Genomic DNA, 24,088 nt, shown 5'->3' with positions numbered 1-24,088 from the left:
AAAACCTTTTCAGGCTGTCCTCTAAATTAAAACAATTAGCATAATAATTAATTACAATTTTTGAATGGCATTGGCTCTGTTTCTTAAAAAAAAAAAAAAAAACCTTTTGCTTAATATAGTTTCTAAAAACGTATTTTATTTTTCCCTTTCAGATAAGTTAGGGAAGAAAACAAAATTGAATGATATTGAAGAAAAGAGGTGAGAAAGCTATTAGAATGTATGAGTTTTGCTCTGGCTCTGCAGACAGAAGGGAATAAATATTTATTGAATATCTACTATGTACCAGGCACTACACTAAGTGCTTTAAAAATATTAACTTATTTGTTACTTATAATAAGTCTGGACTGTAGATGTTATTATTATGCCCATTTTACAGCTGAGGAAACTAAAAAAGACAAATGAAGTGATTTGTCCAATATCACACAGTTAGATGTTTCTGAGGCTGTATTTGAGAGTTTTTCCTGACTCTAGGAACAGTACTTTGTCCACTGTGCCACCTTGCTGCCTTTTAGACAAGAGTTTCATTTTTTCCCCATCAAAATATTTCTTACATGTAAACAATCAGGGGTCTTCTTTTTGCCAGCTGAATTGAAATGAGAATTGCTTTCATTTCACCTCCTTTTATTTCTCTTCCCTATCCTCTGCTCTAAGTATTTATATGTAGTATATTAGCTAAAGGGAAAGAGAAAGGGAAGAAACTAAAGTCCAGGATAATTTGCAGATGTATAATTAACCCTAGCATAATGGTGTGGTGGGCTGAGTGCCAGATTTAAAATAATAATAATAATAACTCACAATTATATAACACTTTAAGGTTTACAACGTATTTCCTCCATAATAACCCTGGAAGAAGATGGCCTAAAATCAAGTGTCTGGGCTTCTAATTCTCTGTATGATCTCGGGCAAATCACTTAACCTCTCATAATTGCTAAGCTGCCTGGCAGGGTTGTGAGGGTCAAATGAGATAATGGATATGAAAACAGTTTGTGAACTGTAAAATGTGATACAAATATGATGGATTATTATTATTATTATTAACCATGAGACAGAGCTTTAGTCAATCTAGTTTGCTGTATGTTTCCTTTGTGGGCTTCATTGATTTGATCTGAAGATCCTTGAGGTCTCTTCCAGCTTTGACACTTTAATATTCTAAGATTTGGTTTTATCCCTTTGACATTATGGATTCACTTTCTTAGTTAAACTGATCTCACTGAATCCTTGACCTCTAAATCACCTTGTCCTTCCCGGGTACTTCCTCTTTTCCTTTGTGGAGGAAACACGCTAGATAAAAACATATACAATAAATCATCTGATATAAAGACTACCACCCAACTTTCTGCCATATGTACCCTCCTCTTAATCTCCTTGTATTTGGTACTGCAACCATCCTGAAACTTCTCCTCTCATTCATCTAATCTCAATTCTCCATTTATCTACTCTCTTTCTTTACAGATAAAAACCAGTCACCTAAAAATCACTGGGATTCCCCCAAACTCCTCTCATTCCCTCACACATTGACCAAACTTTGATTCTTTCTTCTATTTCCAGTACTGTTCTTTCTTTTTAATTTGTGGTTTTTGTTTTACTTGTTTTATTTTTTATTCATTTTAAACAAATTCAAAATGAGAAAAGAAAAAAATTCATATGGACAGCAGAAAATGAGAGGATTCAATATAAAATAGTAAATTTCTAATTCATGAAAACCTATGTCATTAACACTACCCATTGTTTTCAAAGCAAACAGCTTTTCAGTGCTTCTTTCTAGATTTTCTTTTTTTCTTTACTATATAATTCTAAATTTCATTTTACTAGAACTATTCTCAATGATTTTGGCAATCTGAACATACTCCTTTTTTCTGAACACCTTAAGATTCCCATCCACCCTAACCCTAATCTCCAATGCTCTTAACTTTACTGGACACTTTCTATTGCCAATTACAGTGAACTAACATTTGTTAAATACCTATCATATCAATGAGGCAGTCAGCCAGTAAGCACTTATTAAGCTCCTATTATATGCCAGGTACTATTTTGAGTTCTAGGGATACAACAAAACAAACAGAAAACCTAATTCCTAATCTCAAGGGGATTACTGGGGAGACAATACTCAACTACATAAAACCAAGATGGATATAGGACAAATTAGAAGTGATTTCAGGTTACTAAAGTGGACCGGGAATGGCTTCTTGCAGATGCTTCGTCAAGTGACACAGAAAGAAGCCAGGAAAGGCAAGAGGCAGAAATGAGGAGGGAGAGAGTTTCAGGTTTAGGGACCAGCCAGTGAAAATGCCTAGAGTCAAGAGATAGAATATCTTATGTGAGAAAGAGCAAGGAGACCATTGTCCTTGGAAAGCACAGTACATGGAGGGGAGGGAATAAGGTATAAGAAGATTAGAAGTTATGAAGAAATTAAAATCCAAAATGAGGATTTTATATTTGATCATGGAAGTAATAGTAAATCCTGACGATGTTAGCTATTAAATCTTGGATATGTGGCTGAGCTATGCATTTGTTGCCTACCTAGGACTACATAGTTAGAGAGTAGCTTCAATGAATATAGTCATCTCTGAAATGTTTTAAAGTTTCTGTTAATAAGATATGTGTCTTCTAGCCCAAAGTTTTGAAATAATAGGATGGCATTGCTTAAAATGTGACATTTAGTAAGTCAATTGAATTAGTTCATCAGTACATATATCTTGGACAAGCAATGGAGAAAGACAATGAGCCGATTCTACAATTGAATCAGAGAAAGAGTAAGATAGATTCCATTTAGAAAACAGCATAATGCTTACAGTGACCCCAAGTTACTCATGGACACAGAAATAATCTGTATAACAGCAGCATGAGAGAAACAAGGTGATGTAGCAGATAGAGAACTTGCCTTGGAGCCAGGTTAATAATAGATTCAGCTCCTGCATCCTGAAACATACTGGCTTGGGATGCCAAGAATGCTGGCAGTAGTCTGGGAAATTCTCTGAGAATATCAATTGCAAAGAAGATGCCTACCTGCATTAGTAGAGAGAGTTTTCTTATCTAGAAATTCCCTATATCAAACAACAGGTCCAGATCCTATCTATATCCTATCTCAAGCCTTATCCCTAATCTTATCTTCATCCCTATCCCCATCCTTATCTCTGTCACTAATTCTTTATAGTTAGGAATAATAATGATCTCTAAGCAGTCAAAACTTCAGGTGACACAAAGAGCAATGGAAGATGAAAGTCCCCCATATCATATTATAAACAGTGGTATATGCAAAAAGGAGCATCAGAGCATGAATGTCCTGGAGTTGGAGCAGACTGTCTCAAGAATCAATTATTTAAATTTCAGTTTGAATGGAAATTGAGGGGCTGTCCAATGAATTGGGGAATGTGTATGTGAATGTTATAGAATATTATTGTATTATAAGAGATGATGAGCAGGCAGATTTCTGAAAAAACCTGCAAAGACTTACATGAATGGATACAGAGTGAAATAACCAAAACTAACAGAACATTGTATACCATAACGACAATATTCTGAAATGACCAACTTTTACGGACTTAACTCTTCTTCACATAGTGATATAAAACAAGGCTCTTGATGGGACATGCTGACCACATCCAGAGAAAGAACTATGGATCCTGAATGTGGATCAAAGAATCCTGTTTTCACTTTTTTTTTCTTGTGGTTTTCCCCTTTTGTCTGATTCTTCTTTCACAACATGATTAATTTGAAAATATATTTAATATGATTATACATGTATAACCTATATTAGATTGCTTGCTGTCTTGAGGAGGGAAAGAGAAGAAAGGGAGGGAAAAAACTGAAACTCAAAATTTTATGAAAGGGAATGTTAAAAACTTTTTATTCCAATTATTCCAATGACATGTAATTGGAAAAATAACATACTATTAAGTGAGAAAAGGAAAAAATTTCAATGTGAGAATTTAAACCTAAGAAATCAGTCTATAAATTAAAATTTGATTTATTGTTTTCTTGATGGTCTAGACTTAAAGTATTGGAGAAAATGTTAACAATTGAATTAAACAAAAAAGAGCAGTTTATCTATAAAATGTTGTGTGTGCATGTGTGTCTCCTTCTCTCCTGAAGGTAAAAACATTTGCCAGTACATCTCTGCACAAAAGGTATCATGATAGACCATGATTAGAAATAGAGGCAAAAACAATCATTTTTACAAGACAAGATGCAATAGATAAATAACTCAAGTACTGTACTGGTACAAATACGGTATATATATTTTAGAATACCTTTATTTATTTTAATTTTTAAATAACTTTTTATTGACAGAACCCATGCCAGGGTAATTTTTTACAACATTATCCCTTGAACTCACTTCTGTTCTGATTTTTCCCCTCCCTCCACCAGATGGCAAGCATACAAATACAGTATTAAACACCCTAGAAGGAAATCTCTAGCAAGCTGGGTATCTCATTTATGGAGAATTTAAGGGAAGAGGTAAATCAGAATCACAAAAGATGACATGTTATCCTTGTTTTGTGTCTGTTCCAAGGAGTAGGCAAATTGATGAGATCAAAAAAACCACTAAATTATTAAAGGATTAATATAATTGAGTAGAAATGGAGACATCATTCATTAATGCAATTCATCAATTCATATTTACATTTATGTTCATATACTTTCTGAACAAAACCTAGCAGAGAGACCTTTAAACAAACAAAAAAAGTTAACTTCCTCAAACCAGGAAGTTCTAAATTAGAGAAGATGGCAAAGTTAAGGTTTCTTATTTGCTCATAGTATCAAAAACTGGAAATGATTTTATAGTCTATTTAATCCAATTACTTCATTTTACATACGAAGAACTAGAAACCCAGAATTTCTTTGTATGAAGGTAAGAAGTGATGCTTCTAGGCAGGAAATTAGGTAGCACTGGTTGGAAAACTTGAAAGAAACTGGACACAATTTTAACTCCTTTAACTCAGTTTGTTGTATTATGGCTTCACTCTTTGGTTTAAATTTTATGAGTAAGTATAACATTATAAATGCTCATATATGCATATAAATACAGGAACACAGTTCATGGTTTTTGAATTTTCATGCCATTTTTGCTATTGGCACTAATAATTGAATGTTTAAAACAGCGAAAATTAACATTCAATTTAAATAAAAACTCCATGAGCCAGGTGGTGAATAGAAATGAAGTGCCCTCCTGACACAGCAAAAATTACCTTCCCATTCCCTGAAAGCAACTTAAAGCCGTAGCACCTTAATCATACCACAGAGGTTACACTTATTAAATAATAAATGAACTTAAAATTTAAATGATGAAAGTGAATCCAATGTTGAAGAAATGAGTTGAGCAGTTGGACCTGGAGAAAGGTAACTCTGCCCTGCGAGGACATGTGTGCGACAAGGTCCAGTAGTGCAAAACATTTTCCATCCAGTCCCCACAGTGCCTCAAACACCTGGCTTTAGATGAGGTTGTCTGCTTGATGACAGGATGTTTATTTCCTTCCTATAGTATTTCCAAGTAATAAAAATAATATCTAGAATTTATGTAATACTTTAACAATTACAAATAACTTTACACATCTAATCTCATTTTATTTTCACAACTATCCAGTCAGAGAGATGGTCTTATAATTTTAATTTTACAGATGAGGAAATTGAGTCCAAGAGAGGGTATATGATCTTCCCAGCTATTATAGGAGCAAGATTTAAACTCGGGTCTTCCAAAATAAAAATCCAGCATTCTGAAATACCTAGTTGTCTCTAAGACCCAACTGTAACTAACAATGTTTTTATATAGAATTCAAACTATGGATACCAACTATTAACAAAATGACAATCTAACTTAATGTGGGAATCATCCATTTTTCTTTACCCACAGTAACAGGAAACTGTGGAAGTTGGTAGTCCAAAGGTGCTACCTTTACCTTATTGTGGCCAGATCTCCTGGAAGACCAGTTAAGGAGATACCCAAAAATATCTTAAGGAGGGACACAGGAGTATCCCTAACCCTTAATAGAAGCCTTCCTACAAAGCCCACACATTTCTCAACTAGTTATATCTCTGATAAATACAATCTCTTAAGATAGTGCTTTATGGATTTTTTAAACATCAGAAATTAGCTCAAGACATACAGTTATTTAGACTGCAAATATCAAAAAAGAGCTAATGAAAAGGGTCAGGAAGCCAATAGTCCAACTCAGAATCTCCAATTTCCAAATATCAGTTGTAATACCAGGCCTCTTTTGCATTTGCCAACTTTATGCAAAGAATCCCCATTTGCCTGAATCCCACATTCTGCTGCTATTTTTTCTTTGTTCATCTGTTTACTGAATGTGCCCATTGCATACTAGCTTCTGGGCATGCACATAAGTGACATATAAAGTACTGGCAGGCTGTTCATTATTACTGATTTAAATTGTCAACTTGAAATCAAGATATACACAAATTATTTCAATGAAATGTATATACTCTTTAGCAACTGGAATATACATTTAATTGGAAAAGTTATGATACACTGATTTGATAAAAATGATGTATAAGAGCACCAAGTTTAAGAAAGCGAACTTGTTTAAAAGGGAATGGTTGCCATTCAATGCCGTTTAATTAAGGTTCTTTAAGTTTTCACTATATACAAGTCATTGTAGTAATCATTGGGTACGTAGATACAGATATGGCATGGATCTTGTTCTCAAGTAGGTTGAAATCTAATGGGAGGAAAACTATCGATGTACACATGATTATGATGTTAGCAAAAGAAAGAGAGTCCTGAAGTCCTAGGGAGGTTTAAGGAGAAAGGGACTATTTTAATCTGGAGGATTGGGCCAGAAAACATATGAAGTAGATAATTCTGGTCTTGAAAGAATTAGAGAATTGGAAAGAGGCTTTGCCAATCTTGAGGATGATCAGAGCTAAGGTGTAACTCAATTTGACTAGAAAGTAGACTAAAGAGCAGGGCACAGTATTACATGATGCTCTATAGATGGATTAGAACCAGATTGTAAAGGGCTTTAAATATCAGAATCAGGATTTTAAATACTTCTCAGTAGACATTCCATACTTGAAGTTTTCTTAGTAGAAGAAGATCCATGTAATGATCAGGATATTGTAATAATAATATTCAGACATGAAGAGTGAAGAATGAATTGGAAAAAGAATAGACAGAACTTAAGAAAGTGAGCTAAGAAAGTTATCTTTTCAAGAAATGATATATTAGATAATGACTTATGGCTTGGGATAATTTTGATAATGACATGATATAATCATAACATTATCAAGGAGGAAAACTAATCTAATGAAATGTTTACTTAGTTAGAATGCTAATCCTGGAATAGTATTCTTGCAATCAGAATAAGGAGAAGAGATATGAACTATATTACTGAGGTAAAATCAAGAGGACTAGAATACTGATTTGAAGAGGAGTGAAGAAAGGCTTATGATTGGGAGGATCATGGTGCCATTAACAAAAAATAAATAAAATAGTAAAAGGTAAAGGTTTTAGGAGAAAGATGATTTTGGTTTTGGATATGTTGAGTTTGAAGAACTGAGTAGATTTACAAAGAGATATATAGTTAGCAGTTAGAAATACAAGGAGAGGTTGGTGAGAGTTTAAGGTTAAAAATATAAATTTGGGAATGATAGTGATATTTTAAGGCATGAAAATAAATCAAATTACCAAGGCAAAGAGTGTAGTCAATGGATTGAGTTCACATCTATGTTGAAGAATTAAGTGTAAGATCAGCTCATAGGAAGCAAAGGGAGTAGAGAATAAAGGAAGGGTAGCTAGGTATATTGGAGTCTCTAAGAAATAAAAAAAATAAACTTTTAAAGAGGTAGTAGAACCCTGAGAATGGAGTATTATGAAAGCCAAGGGAGATGAAGAAAAAGTAGGGGGAGAAAATGTGATTAGAATCTCAAATGACTTAAAGGACATTTAATGGAGTGAGGTAGAAATTTAGTTGATTTTTAAAAGATAGGTAAAAGTTTAATAGGTGAAAAGAAAAAGCAGGACATTCACAGGCATTAGGGACAATATGTAGACAAAGAATGAATAACACAGAAAGTAGTCCAGTTTGACTTGATCACAGAATATGTGAAATATGGTAATACATCTAATTCCAGATAAATCTGAAAAAGGAAGAGGGCTATAGATTTGGAGACTGATACAAAAAAATTAAAGTATATCAGTTTTATACAATAGATTATTTAAAAAACCATCTAAGATTATGGAAAAGAGAAAAATATAAATTGAGTATAAGAATGGTTATTCTAATTTTGCTATGATTGAATTAGAAAAGACAAAAGAAGGTAGGTGATAAAACATGCTATGAAACTAATGTAAAAATTCAGATAGATGATAATACTATTACTAAAAAATTCTATTACTAATGAGGATGAGGTGGTAACTATGAGAGCTGGAATGGAAGTAGTGTGCTTGGCAATTGATGAGGTATGAGGAGAGAGAAGAAGTAGTTTGACTATAACATCAAAATTTCAAAAATGGGAAATCAATTGATTGAGTGCTAGTATTTATATAGCAATAGTAAAGTAAGATGAAATAGCAGGAAAGATTCTAAAATTTGAGATAGGATATCAATTTGGTGTTTCTTGTAAGCATTTTGAAAATGTTAGTCAAGAAATATTCAGAAGAATAGTCAAGACTGACAATATCAATTTAACAACCATCTGCTTCAAGATGGCAGTTGAACCTATGGTGTTGAATGAGATTACAAAGGGAAGAGAATATAACAACAGGAGAAGGGAGGACCAAAGATACGACCTTAGAGGAAACTCACCTTAAAGGACTAACACAATAATGAGTGCAGGGAAAAGAAAAAAAAACCTGTGATTAGAGGTAGGGATACCTTGATAATGTGTTTTTTTTTTTTTTCCTTAAGTAAAGAGCAACTCAACAAATATAAGGGTTTTTTTGTTGATTGCTTGTTTTTGTTTTTATATATACACATGCAACACATATATGAAAAAAATAGCATGATATTGAACAAGTACACTGACTTAAGAGTCACAAAAACATGAATTCAACTTCTACTTCTGAGATATTCCAGTTATATGCCTATGACTTCTAGTGTTTCAAGTCTTTTAAGTCTATAATTTGCAGATAAGTAATTGATCTCTGGGGCATCTAGGTGGTGTAGTACATATAGCATCAGAGCTGGAATCAAGAAGATCTGAGTTCAGATTCAGCCTTTGACACTTGCTAGCTGTGTAACCCTAAGCAAGTCACTTTACCCCTTTTACCTCAGTTTCTTCATCTGTAAAATGAATGAAGAAGGAAATGGAAAAGCACTCTAATATTTTTACCGAGAAAACTGAACACAGTCATGAAGAGTCAAATGGGACTTAAACAAATGAAAAGCAACAACAAACTGTTCTCCATCATTTAAGGGAATTCCCTTTATGATTGGAATCGCAGGTCTAGATGGGAGAAAACAATGGAAATTAAAACCATGGGAGAGAGTATTGATAAGATGAGAGAGATATCAGGGTCAAAGGTTGCAAAAAAGTCAAAGAAAATGAGGATAGAAAAATAAAAGTCATTACTTTGATGATAAAGGGATTATTATTGACTATAAGGGAATCATTTCAAAAGAAATATGGGGAAAAAAACTAGATTAGAAAGGATTAATGAGGAGTATGTGGTAAGTAATAAAGGTTCTGATTCTTTAGAGTGTTAATATTGAAGAGATAGATAGTATGAAAGTTCTAAGGAAATAGGAGGGTCAAATAAAGGTATTTTAACTTATTTTTAATATTTCAGAAAACTGATGAGGTTTGCAGATTGAAGAGAATGAGTCTATGAAAAAGGAAAGATTGAAGGTGATAACTGATGATGCAAAGTCACAAAAACAGTAACAAATGGAAATTAAAATAGAATTGGAGGAATTAGCTTTGGTAAAGGTCACTCAACTCAGGCTGAAAAATCAAAAGTAACAAAAGATGGGTAAAGGAGTATGTTGAGGGGTTTAGACAAATGATCAAATGATTGGAAATAATTTTTTTGGATAAGTTTTATTTCCTTAAAAAAAAAGCAGTCATTTTATGATAATGAGGGGATGGGAGAACAGATTTGATGGTTTAAAGTGAGAAGGTAAGGCATAGAAGAGCTAATATAGAGAAGATGAAAGATAATAAAAACTGAATAAAAGGAATTCCATAAAGTAGTAAAGGCTGGTTGAAGTTAAATAACATATTTAGACAATATATCATTTTTTTTTTCAGCTGCATATAACCCTTCAGAACTGGAAGTAAAGTGGATGGTGGTAATTTCACAACACTGAAGGTTAGCAGAAGTTAGAATTTGGGGGAAATAGGGAAAAAGGAATTTGAGAATAGAAAAGAAATCATATTTGAATAATATATAGCCAACTATTCAATCAGTACTAGCTAGGGAGGTTAGTGAGGACAAAAGAGTTGATAGAAGTGAGATAACACAAGTTTCTATATAGATATAGATAAATATATATATACATATATATATCAATATCGATATAACCACACAATGCACATATATGTGCATACATATTACATATGTTAATTGTGTTATTGTTGTGTTGTTATTATGTTAATGTGCATACATATTAACATATGTAATTTCCTTGGTGTGGGAAATCTTTCACTTACATAGTGTACAACCCATTTATTACTTAGTAGTTTTAGGGAATGTCCTAAAGTTCAGAGGTCCCTATAGTTACATAATTAGTTAATGTCAGACTCGGGATGTTCAGCTATCTGTAAAATAGTAATATAAATGAAAAAGCAGAAAACTGGGAGAACATTCTACATTGACTATTTATTGTACTCATATTCCATGGTGATTTTTGCCGCTTAAATAGATGAAATGCTACAAGTTTGAACACATCATTTAATTTATTTCTTGCTAATTCCATAATCTTAGAAGAGTTGTATACTTTGGGGATTCCATATTTTATTCAAGTCTCCAAAATCTTTGTGCCTCAGTAACATTTTGTGTTTTCTAATAAAACTTTAAAATCCACTTATGTTACTAGAATGTCAGATGTGATTCCTGCATTTTTAATTTCTGCTTCTTTTTATACTCATATTGCAATTAGTGTGATCACATGAGAAATCAATAAAGCCAAGCAATAGTCTTCCCACATGAGTATAAATCACAACATTTCTTCCCACATTCATAAATGTCTAATTAACATTCAAAGTATGCATATATTTTGTCATAACACCCTTTAATGTAGGAAAATATACCCTCCCAGAGAAGATGGCCAGATTTTCCTGGCCCCAAAGCTAACAGCAGACAGTGGGTATGACAGTTGAAGTGAAGTCGACCAAAGAAATTGGATCAGAATTTGCCTGAGTGGCAGCAATCTCACTGTTGCTCATTGTTGCATCTCAATATACCTAGGGAATCAAACATTTTTCCATGGAAACTGCTTTTTCTTAATAATAATTTTTAAAAAACCCAAAACGGAATTGGTCTGCCAGTTCCCAGATTTTGATCAGATCACCTTCCAAATTCACATGAAACAATTGGCTGGTGTCAGCTCAAAGATGTCTGTGTTTTGTCATACTCCAGATTTGGGATATAGAAGTTCCAACTCATCACAGCGATCTCTGGCATGATCTTAATTCCTATCAGCATGTGAACAGTGTCGATGTGGTAATGTGAAGCTTTTTCAACAAAAACATACCAAACATTGACACCCAAATGAGGCTGTATAAGTATTTCAACCTTTGTAAATACATTCAGGGATTTCTCCTTTCAAACTACTATCAGAGTCTGTAGTATATTTTTTTGGATAGCCTTGGTGGGAATAAAGTTTTATTCTTCCAAGGTGGATTTGGTAGTTATAAAAGCCAAAAATCAAGCCAAATCTGGGGAATATGATGGTTGATCATGCTGGGTAATAATGTTTTTCCTTCAAAATAATGTATGACTGTAAATGAAGAGACTCATTTTGGCAGAAGTGGATGGGATGAGACTTATATAATATCTGTGTAGACAATTTGAAAAGTTTCAAAAATGTTTTGAGAAATGTAAACCCCACTGGAATAAGTTTGTCAACTGATGCCTTTTATTTTCACATCTTAATTTTTTTTTTATGGGGAAAAAATAAATCCCCCTTTCCTTTCTCCTAATGAAACTGAATTCCTTTTTATAGAAAAAAACAAAAACAAAAACATGTAAGCAAAAAACAAGATATTGATCACATTTGACAAGGAATACAATGTTTTGCCTAAATAACCTCCACCTCTTTTTTCAAGAAGAAATTAGATGTTTCTAACTTTTTTTCTTCAGGTCAGTGACTAATTTGTGGGATGATATTTATTTGAATGTATCAGTTGAGATATGTTAGTATTTTATGATTCAAATCAACAAATATTTATTAAAAGTCACAAGGTACTGTGTCCAGCATGGGGAAACAATTACAAAGCAAAAGCAAAAACAATCCCTGTCCTCAACAATCTTACTTTCTGCTGAGGGGTTATGATATATAAAAATAATAAGTAAATAAAAAAAAACAAAAGGCCTTTGGATAGTGCATCACAGAATTTATCTCCTGAAGGCAATGGTACCTGGAGTGATAACTTGGAAGTGAAGAAAGAGTAAGTCACATAAGCCTAAAGGATTAAGGAGAGGAAATGACATGCAAAGTTATAAGAACCAGTAGTCTAGTTTAACTGGAATGAAGGAAAATATTCTGAAATGTCTGGAAAGGAGGTGCAAGTCAGATGGCAGAAGATTTTATTAATTTGGGGTATGTTCTTTTATTCTAGAGACATGAAATATTTGAGCAAGGGGAATGTCATGATTAGATGTATATATTTAAGATTGTTAACATGGCAATTGGTCAAAGGATGGATTGGAAAGGAGAAAAACTGGAAACACAGAAACAAGTTAGGAAACTGTTGCAATAATACATGAAAGAAGAGATGAAAATAAACTACGTTAGTAGTTTTGTGAGTACAAAAAATGGGATTAGAGAAGTACTGTAGAGGAAGCATCAATGAGACTTGGAAATTAATAAGATATGGGAGGGTGTGGGTGGGATAGAGAAAGAAAGAAGGATCAAATATGCTTCTAAGATGGTCAGACTGGGTGACTAGAAAGATGTTGATACCCTAAATAAAAATAATCACTCATGTAAAATCTGGGTATTATTATAAGCTCATTTTCCATAGGTCTTTCCACAAAGCATGGAAGCAATGTGCATACCTTTGCATACCTTTCTTTAGGAGTAAGCTATGGTGCATATTTCATAGCCAGCACTACTAGTGTAGGAAATTATGTATGGTTTTGAACTTTGGTGATTCTATTATTACTATAGAAACTAAATTTAAAATAAACTTCAGTCTATATTTATAATTAATCTGGTTGAACACAGAAAGTAGCATCCCAAGTTCTTATGTATATTGTTAAAACAACAGTAATGGAAATAATTGAATGGATAGAGTACTAGATTTGAAAAATGAAAGAGCTGGGTTCAAATCTTATCTATATATTAGATAAGATTTGAACCCAGCTCTTTCATTTGAAAATATGAAAATAATTTCATCTCACTGGGCACCTCAATTTCTTCACTTATGAAATAAATGAATTTGACTAGTTGATCTCTGAATACCCTTCCAAGTATAGATGTGTAATCTTATAAATAAAAACTCAGAGTAATGACTAGAATGATTGTATATGAAGAGTAATATGATCAAGAACAATGAGAATGAATTAAAGGTCATTGAAATTTGCAATTAGGTAATCATAGGTAACACTGGAAATGCCGGTACATTTCAGACTTTTCCTGAGGTTCATTTCTTTGCAGAAAAACTTCCATAATACAGGTGTGATATCACTGAGAGATCAATATATTCCATTGTTGTATATCATGATCAAAGAAATCTGGATGACAAGAATGCTTAGAAGCTAGCATGGTTTGGTAGGAAATACCACTTTGTAGTCAAAAGGCTATCTCTTACTCTCTAAGTATGACCTGGCATAAACCATCTCTCCTCTCTGAACCTCAGTTTCTTCCTCTTTAATTTGAGAAGTCTGGAATAAGAGATTTTACAGTTCCTTGTTGCCCTAAATTTACAAAATACTATGATTATTAAAGTAATAGATGAAGAGCTAGAAAGGAGCTTTAGAAAAATGAATTTTCTTCCTCTCTCATTTTACAGATGAGAAAATTGAGAACAAGAGAATTTAAGTGTCTTTCCCAGAATCACCCAGCAATTAAAATATCTGAGTCAGAATTTGAACCCATGTCTTGCTGGCTTTGAGTACAGTGCTCTATCCACTTATTGCACACTGATTTGGATTGAACTTTATTGTATGAAAGAAATCTGTGCCCTTGAAGGGCATTCAGACATACTTAAGACAGCTGGTGAGTGGGAGTGACAGCACAGATGCAAAGTTTGATGTACTATGTGACTGTCATATAAGACCCAGAACTCACACAAATCAGTCTCTCCCTGGAGCCTCAGAAGAGAAGATGGTGACATAATCATAGGTTTTTGACTCATCTTTCCTGTTATTCTACTTCTCCCATATTTCAAAAGAAAAAATGAAACAAAACAAATCAAAAACAAAAAGTCAAGGAAAAAGTCCACATTAGCAAGCTGTTCTAGATTCATGCAAACCTTTGTAACACCATTTTTAGAAAAGCACAGCTAAAACTCTCCCCAGCCAAGTGAAATTTGTAGGGAAATGAATGTTTATGAGATTTACTTGCTTTTCTGCTTATTTAGATTTATCATTTTATTTTATTTTTTAAAAGGCCTTTTTGGCTGGTACATTTGAAATACAAAATGGTAATTAAAGAGTGTTTGAGGAAGCTCCAGATGGATCTGGAATAGCTCCCAATAGGTCAGCTGACATTTTCACTCTCCAAGAATCCTGGCTTGGCTACTGCTCAGATCAGTCAACCTTGATTCCACCCACCATTTGATTAAACAACAAAGAAACAGCAAATAGTAAAAGTCACTTCTCTTGGGCCAGCTTATACTGACAGGTACTGTAAGACATGAGAATGAAGGAAGAGGAGAACATGAATTGGTATAAAAATCAAGTTATCAAATGACTTTCTTCAAAATTCTAATTCATCATGAGCTTTCTTAATAAAGAAATATCATTAAGCCTTGCAAGGTGGTATCCCGAGGACCATTTGAAAATAATTTGATTATCATTCACAATTGTGCCCAAATATAGATATTATGAACAATGCAGTTGACTGTAGCTTTGTCCTGAGGCACGAGTATCATGATAAGATTTGTCAAGAATAATGCGAATGGATTAAAGGTCAATGAAATTTACAATTAGGCAATCATAGGTGACTTTCACAGGAACTGTTTTAGAAGAGTATGTGAGTTTAGGGATTAGAGAAGGTGCAAGAGCAAAAGCAAAATAGTAAATAAAGAGCTAAGGAAAAAAACAAGAACTGGGATAAATGTTTTATAAATATTATCTCATTTGATTCTCTCAATCAACTGTGTGGAGGTGGGTGTTATCCCATTTTGCAGCTGAGAAAAGTGAGAGTGAGAAAAGTAAGGTATCATCTAGTGTATGAAACTAGATTTGAATTCATTTCTTCTTGATTCTAAATCCAGTTCTCTTTTTTCCTGGGCGACCTACCTGTCATTGGAGCACCATAGAAAACTGACCAAGGAGTCACTCAAGACTCCTGAGATTTGCTATGGTCTGTGTAGCTAGGATCTTACACTATAATAGGTAATCCAACATGCACACAAATGATTAAATAGAAGGTGCTTTGAGAAGGAAGAGACTACCCACAATTATGAGATCAGGAAAGTTCCCTAGATGGGTCTAGAAGAAAGATAAAGACTGTGAAATTTCCAGGCTAATAAGGCAGAGTGTTCATTGCATTGGTGAATACATAGGAAGAGATTGTTGTTTGCCCTTCATTCCCAAAGAGCACCATGACATCAGGGAGGGGATGCCCTGACTTGCAAGCAAACTGAATTTCAGTGAGTGAGGTCTGTGCAAGGTCACCAGCCTCACTTTCTCCCCTGAAGTCACCTGGATGGCAAGATGTAGATCCAGACCATTGGAGATAGTCCTGGATGGAGTAGAAGACCAAGGTCTTTAACAGGTTAAGACCTGAGGAAACACCCAATCAGTGTTTAAGGCTAAGTAAGAAATGAAGTAGAGAATGGTCTTTTTTTTACCTAGTGAAAGACAATAATAATAATAATAATAATCAGTGTAGAAGAGAAGACCCTCAGGGTTTCTGGACAAAACAAAAATAATTGCTATTTATATTCACTTTAAGCCATTCTGGGCCCAAACAATGATAGATTGTTGCTCAGTTCGTGAGAGTCTGAGTGAATTGGGTTTAGGGTTTAAGGTTTGTTTCTAGTGTGTAAATATTGAGATATTTTGTGAAGTTTTAATAATCAAAACGTACATACCTTTGGGCAGAGCACCAAGGATATGATATTCTATGTGAACTGAGAGAAGAAAAGGGAAAGGAAAAACAAAACAAAACAAATAAAAAGAGTTATGTTATCCAGCTAGCCAGTTCCAGTTGGATCCCCAGTGGGACAATTTTTTGCCTTAATCACTAAGCATTGCTTCAGTCAAACTGAGACCTGTTAAAGACCTTACTTAAAAAGGCCAAGGTCTCCCACCTGGATGTGGTGAAAACTTTGTCTCAAGAAAATAAGGATGGCAGCTGGATAATGGATATATTGAAGAGAATTAAGCCTGTATATAAATTAGGAGGCTGTTAAAGCTCACGTAAGAGGTGATAAATTCTGTTTCATATATTTTGAGTTTGGGGGCATATAAATCAGTAAGCATTTATTAAGTTAAAAACTATGTGCCAGGAATTGTGCTATGTCCAAGTAATACAATATTCTTGCTCTTGAGGAACATATATATTCTCTTTCTTTTTTTTTAATTTTAATTTTTTTTAAATAACTTTTTTATTGATAGACTCATGCCAGGGTAATTTTTTACAACATTATCCCTTGCATTCACTTCTGTTCCAATTTTTTCCCTCCCTCCCTCCACCCCCTCCCCCAGATGGCAAGCAATCCTTTACAGAACATATATATTCTCAAGGGAGACATTATTAACCCCAAGGAAGTATATGTAAAATGTATACAAGAGTGAGGAAGAGTGATTTGAATCAAGGAAGGAAAAGGTTGAATAATGCTATATTGTGAAGGATTAGTCAGATTAAAGAGTTGAGACTATTTCATAAGCAATGTAAGGTTTTGGTAAGTCAATATATGGCTTTGAGCAGAGAAGTGACAGGATGACACAGGAAGAATTGACTTCTAAGATTATATATGTTAGATACTATCTATGTGATCTTGCTCAAATCATTTAACTTCCCTTGGTCTTAATTATTATATTCCATTTATTTTAAGTTAAAAAAAAAATTTGAGCTCCTAATTCTCTTTCTCCCTACAGTCTCTACCCACCTTCAGAGAAGGCGAGCAATATATCACTTATATATTTGAAGGTAGCTATCTGGCACAATAGATAAAATACTGAGGCTGAAGTCGGGAAAATTGATATTACTCACTTCAAATCTTGCCTCGGACACTGTGTGATCCTGGGCAAGTGACTTAACTCTATTTGCCTCAGTTTCCTCATTTGTAAAATGAGCTGGAGAAGGAAATTGCAAACTGCTCTGGTTTTTTTTGAACTCCAATGGTGTCACAAAGAGTTGAACACAAATGCAAACTACTGAGCAGCAACATGCATGTGAAGTTAATGAGGTTTGGAGCAGGAGAGAGTTGTCTTTTGGTCTGCACAGGTCCTTTGTAAAAGAATTTACAAACCCAAAAAATTAGACTGGCAAAAGAAGTTTATTGTTGGAACTGAGAAGTCGGCCTTTGCTGGGAAAACTGACTTCCTTAGTGGCAAGGTATTGTTCCTAGCAGAGAAATCCTGACAGAGAGATAAAGGGGTGTGGTCCTGTTAGGGAAATAGGTGAGAGGGATAATGAGGGATTAATGCTGAGAAGAGAATGTCTTCTCAGCGGGCAGAGGTCCTCATGGGCAGCTATGCCAAGGGGAGAGAGGGGTTCTTTGGCATGGCATGGTCCTGCTTTGGGTCTCTGTGAAGAATTGAGCTAGTAAATGCCTATTTTATCTTGACTGGGAGCTAGGGGCAATTTGAGTTGAAATAAGACCAAAATTTTCCAATTGAATAGAAGATTTTGATGAGTTTCCCTGGACTAATCTTCAATTCAATAAAGAGTGTAATCAGTAGTGTGTGTTATCAATGGGAGTGTGCTGGTCTCCTCCAGGATAACAGAATGAAACTACTTATCTTGATTCCCTGGGGTAGGGGAGAACCCTCAGGAAAGGGTTCAAGTAGTTTTTTCAAGCATTCCCTCCAAAGTCAGAGACAGTTTCAGGGTTCCCCCATCAAAGTCATGTAAAATGTGGTTCCATATTAACCATGTCATAAAAAAGCAAGAAAAATAAAAAGTATCCTGAGCCTTGATTTTCAAATGTTAAAGAAATGCTAGCATTTATTGTGCTGATAATTCTGTCTTTGTACAAAGTTAAAGTGTCATATAATAGGAGAAACATTGGCTGTAAAAGTACTTGGATTCCCCATTTTCTACTTACCTTCTTTATAAATTTGGCAAAATGTTGCTTCTCTTTGGATTCCGGTTTCCTCATCTCTAAAAAGAGGTGATGGTACCAGATGATCTCCTTCCATGCTAAGTCTTTTGAAATCCTTGAAATCTGGCAGTTTTGTGAAAAACAGATAGTTTAGGGATGGGGTGATAAAAGATTGGTGTTAGGAAGACAGGTTAGAAGATAAAAAAAGATAAAATATTTATGAAAGTATTTATTATAATTACCATGATGAATGGTAATAAGGAACTTGATTAGGATGTTGACACTGGAATTTTTTTTTTTTCAAGAGCAAATAAGAGATAACATGTAGCGCGTCAATAGTACTTGACAGTTGAGTAGCTGTGTACCTTGAATGATGAAGATGCTCAATAAATGTTACATCTCTTGGTCTTCAGAACTTGGTAATATAAAATGCGCTTTTTTTCCAATTAATTCAACAAATATTTATCAAATACTCATGTGGACACTTACTAGCTATGAGATCCTGGGTAACTTAATCCTGTTTGCCTCAGTTTCCTCATTTGTAAAATGAACTAGAGAAGGAAATGGCAAACTATACTAATATCTTTGCCAAAAGGTGTCACAAAAAGTCGGATAGAATTGAACAATTGAATATTATCACCACGAGTCACACACTGTACTATGCATTAGGGTTATTAAGAAAAAAAAAAAAAGAATAGGTTTTTACCTCAGGAGATTTATATTTTGTGGGACAGGTCTTAAGGAGCCCATATTGAAACTGATAAATGAGAATGATACAAAAAAAAAAAAAATGATGAACAAAGGGTCAACAACTTGGTAAAGGAGGCACAAAAAATGCTGAAACAAATTAACACCTTAAAAAACAGACTAGGCCAATAGGCTTTTCACCTTTCACTAAATAAAAAATATATACAAAATACATCTTGTTTCTCTAGCCATGTGCCTCCTTGATTATTGACCAGTTCTTAGCAAAAAAAAAAAGAAAAGAAAAGAAAGAAAGAAAGGAAAAATATATATATATATAAAGAGAGACAGAGAGTCTCCTCTTAGAGAGTATAGTTGCTGTAATCAAACCCAGGTGCACCTAAGGACCTGTTCAGAAACTTGCTCTGATTTGCTATTTAGAAGAAATATTTTCATTTTCTTCTGCTAACTCATTTACTACTGCACACCACCCTAACAGCCACCTTTTTTTTTCCCCTTGCAAGGGAAGAATAACAAAGATGGCATGGCATTTTTATGTACTGTGTTAATATACAGTATTATTATAGCTGTTAGTTATTTTTGTAATTATTTTTAAAAGTTGTGCCAAAACCCTGGGTGGATGGCATGAGTCTCAGTGGCAAAATATGATAATCTTGTCTTGGAAAGAATATCATGCTTATTGACTTATTTCTCCAAGCAATGCAAAGTCTTTATTGAATATCAAAGTCTTTCAATGTTGCATTTCATATGTGTAGAGATTAAAAAGGTTATATGCAAAATAAATCTGGCTATATCAGCTTGGCTTGGTCCCATCCCATAAACCTCTGCTCGTGTAAAGCTACAAGATTGATTTCTCAATATTCAATTTCTCAGTGGAGCAAATAGTCAAGACATGCATTAGGCTTTGCTCTTAAAAAAATGCATTAACATTTGCTCCTTCACACATAATGATATTGGCCAGACCTCCAATCTGCTTCACGCTTTCCATATCTTTTCCATATGCAGTACTCCTTCTGCAGTCAATGAAATCTTTGTATGAGAAAGAGTCACTGTGATACAGAAAGGAGTGAGAGCTACTTTGAAAAACATCCAAATGCCTTCACAAACTATAAGGTTTAATTCTGCCATCTTTTCTCAGGCAACACTCCCATTGAGATCAGTGGGAAGTTGGCTTGATTGAGGAGAGTCGAATTCAATCCAACCAGCTTGAAGAAATAACTTTACCTGTAATCCCTCAGCTAACGCTGAAATGTAGCTACCTCCGGACTAGAAGGAGGTATATACTACCACAACACAACAGGCAGGGTAGGAAATAGAATACCATTTTCAATGATTTCCCCATTTGTTTTTTTACTTTTCAGTATAAAGTGCCCAGGGAGGTTTGTTCCTTCCAGGCACCGTATAAAATAAGAAATAAATATGTTGGAATGTGATTTGCTAAAGGCAAATTGTACCGTTGTAACACATTATGCTAGCATTACCATTTATATGTACTTTATATGTAATATATTTATACTATTTTATGTACAGTAATATGTACACTTTTTAAATTTAAGTGCAATACTTGTATTTCTTTTTAAGGACTAAGAAATAGCACTATTCCATCCTTGATTTTGTTCTTTTCCCAATGCATACTACTAATAAATGTCTTTTAGAAGATATTTTTTTCAACTATAAATTAGATGTAAACTTTATCAAGACACAGCATTTGGAAAATGTGAAGGTAAATAAATTCAGGAAACAAGAAAGATTCCCAAAGGCCATTGCAGATTTAGACTGAATATTAATACTTAGCCTTCACCAACCTCTCCCTCTACTGTTTCATTTCACTATACACAGTACTAGATTGCCAGTAGAACGCAGGATCTAACAGATCCTTGTCAAGCCTGATGGTCAGGTCTAGCAAGTTCAAAGGGATGCAACAAAGAATTGGCCAGATGATTTTTTGACCATAATCATTCATGAAGGAGGTTGAAATTCCTATCAATAGATAGAATTCCCCCAGAGATGTAATCATAGCACCTAAAAATATTTAAATTAACCTTTAGATTGAAATTTGCCCCAATGTCCGTGTTTTTTGACTTCTAGTTGATAAAAAATATACAGCTCAAGTGCAATTTTCTGGAAGAGACTTTTTCCCATTCCTCCCAGCTGTTCCTGCCTCTCTAAGGCTGCCTTGTAATCTTTATATAGACAAGAATTGTTTTTCATTTTTCTTTATATCTTCCCTTGCTCAGCCTGACATCTGATAAATTCTTAATTCATGCTTGTCTATTGATAGAATGATTGGTATTTGTAATGTCCGAATTTGTACATATAAGTTTTCCTTTTCATTCTTTGTAATTGTTAATGTAAATTCTTAATATAATACCTGACACTACACTACATTGTATGGAGTATTCAGGAGGATGAGCCCATCTGATGTGAAGACTTGTTGAACCCACTTTTCACCAGTGACTCCAAGAAGCTCAACAGCCATACCAATAAAACTGTACACCAGACTGAAGATAATCATTAAGCTGAGAAAAACCACTGACTTCAAAAGGATCAGTGAATCAGGAGGATGCTCACCCCCAGCATGTGACAACTTCCCCAGCAGAATAAACAGATGAGAACAAATTGAAGCAGGTGCTGGGGAGTACTTGGAGCTTAGTCAGACACTGAAGATTCCTAGATCATCTATTGATCCTGAGCCATTTCCAATCATCTTGACTTTTGTCTTGCCACTGGCCTTCTATGATGGTTGAAGAGTGAGACTGGAAGAGAGTGTGACAATTGTACAATTCTGCCTTCTTTAACATCCAATTCACTTGCAAGTCAACGCATCAACTCAAGATATCATTGGTCCTCTTTTAAAACAAAGAATGAACAACAATAGGTATCAGATAATTGCTTGTTGCTCAGTCGATTTCTACTCCCCATCTTTACTCTTCTCCCCAAACAATCCCTAACTTCTTTACCCTTTTTCAGTAAAAATCCAATGCATTCTACTGATTCCAGTCTTGATCTTGTTATAAATTCACTAGGTAATTCATTTCACCTCTATGAGAAAAATACTTTATAAATTCTTTTAAACAATAAAAAATCTGAAATTCGGTTTCTTCATCTATAGAATGAAGTGTTTGTATTTAGTGATTCAAAAGGTCCTTGCATATCTAATACTATATGGGTTTGTCATTTCAACCATGGCCCTTCTAGTCTCTGAGATCTAGAAATTTTGTAGTCCTACTCTTCATCATCTATCTTTAGTCAACCATCAAATCACATTAATCTTCTATTCAGAATACACACACACACACACACACACACACACACACACACACACATATATATGTGTGTGTGTGTGTGTGTGTGTGTGTGTATTCTTATTTCCATTCACATTGCCAGACTTGCCTTACATTTTGCCTGGATTATTTCCTTAGAATCCTATTTAGTTTCTCTAAATACAGGATTTTTTTTTGTTTGTTTTTCCCTCATACTTCAAGACCTCCTCTATACCATAAGCATGTTAATCTTCCTCATCACCTCACTCCCCGGTCGGGGAGAACTCACACACACACTCTCTCTCTCTCACACACACACATGCACGTATGTTAGTTCTCACTTCCTGTAACATAGTGTTAAAATTCCTCATTCTGGCTTTTATAATCTGGCCTCAAATGACTTCCAAAAAAGGTAGATATTTAAAGCTCTTTGAGAACTTTAAAATGCTTTAAAAATGTCAGTTAGTATTTTGCATTCTCCCTTGGTAAGAATGCCTTTTCCTATTAAGTCAGTTTCTTTGTAATTTCTTGAATGTCATATATATTTCTAGTACTCAGTCTTTGTGCTGATCCCTAGCCACAAGCAAGTTTGACAAAAGGACATTCTAACAAATCAGCTGATAGGGAATGGGAGAGGAAGTGGGGGAAGTATGTCTTCTGACACTTTCTTCCTTTAACTAATTACTCTTGTTAACTGGTTGCTAATCTCTTTTTTTTTTCCTTCTAAGTTAAAGGAATACACGCGCTGTCATCAATCACTTCTCATCTCCATACATTTTCAGTCTTTTCTTATGACTGCCAAGACACAAGTATTCTTACCTGCTTCTTCAATATTCATCTCAGGTCTATTTCCTCTGAAAAGTCTTAAATTATTTTCCCTTCTCCAAATTTTTTCATGTTTTTTTCTTCTCTAAGTTAACTTCTTTTCATTTATCTGTGAACATGTTGTATCTGCCAAAAGAATTAGATAAAATTAAGTTCACCATGAACTTTATGATGAATTAGTAAGTAATTACTCATATATATGTATATATATGTATATGTATAGTATATGAAGAATATCCTCTGTCCTCAGTGTAAGCTTATGTTTTATTAGAAGGATACAAAATTTATATAGATAAATATTATTCCTCATCAGGTATAATATAAATATTTGTTCAGGGCAGGAACTTTTATGTCTTTGGCTTTTATATCTACTTCAACAAGTCCAATGTCTGATATATCACTGGATATATATTAGGATGTATTGTTATTGTTCAGTCGTTTCAAGTCATGTCCAACTTTTCTTCTTGACTCCATTTAGACTTTTCTTCGCAAAGATACTGGAATGTTTTGTCATTCCTTCTCCATCTTATTTTACATGTGAAGAAACTGAGGAAAACGAAAACAGGGTTAAGCGACCTGGCCAAAGTGACACAGCTACTGATTATCTGAAATCATATTTAAATTCTCTGATTCCAAGCCCGGCACTTTATCCACTGTGCCATGTAGCTACTCTGTTAGGATAAGTACATTATAGTAAATCTTAATTGCATGGAGATGAATTGATTTTCTCA

General features: G+C 34.2%; 1 long non-coding RNA gene across 2 annotated transcripts in view; it reads right to left on the bottom strand.

The window, feature by feature from the left end:
• LOC127554091 (uncharacterized) overlaps positions 1 to 24,088 on the bottom strand; it is a 113,396-nt gene that overhangs the window by 28,723 nt on the left and 60,585 nt on the right. For both annotated transcript variants that reach the window (XR_007951890.1, XR_007951891.1), the window contains exons 2-3: positions 23,352 to 23,483; positions 18,568 to 18,687 (exon numbers count right to left, since the gene is read on the bottom strand). This is a non-coding gene — a long non-coding RNA (uncharacterized LOC127554091). The remainder of the gene's footprint in view (positions 1 to 18,567; positions 18,688 to 23,351; positions 23,484 to 24,088) is intronic.

The sequence above is a fragment of the Antechinus flavipes genome, chromosome 3 (genome assembly GCF_016432865.1).
Source record: "Antechinus flavipes isolate AdamAnt ecotype Samford, QLD, Australia chromosome 3, AdamAnt_v2, whole genome shotgun sequence".
Lineage (NCBI taxonomy): Eukaryota > Metazoa > Chordata > Mammalia > Dasyuromorphia > Dasyuridae > Antechinus > Antechinus flavipes.
This window is presented reverse-complemented; position numbering and strand designations above follow the sequence as displayed.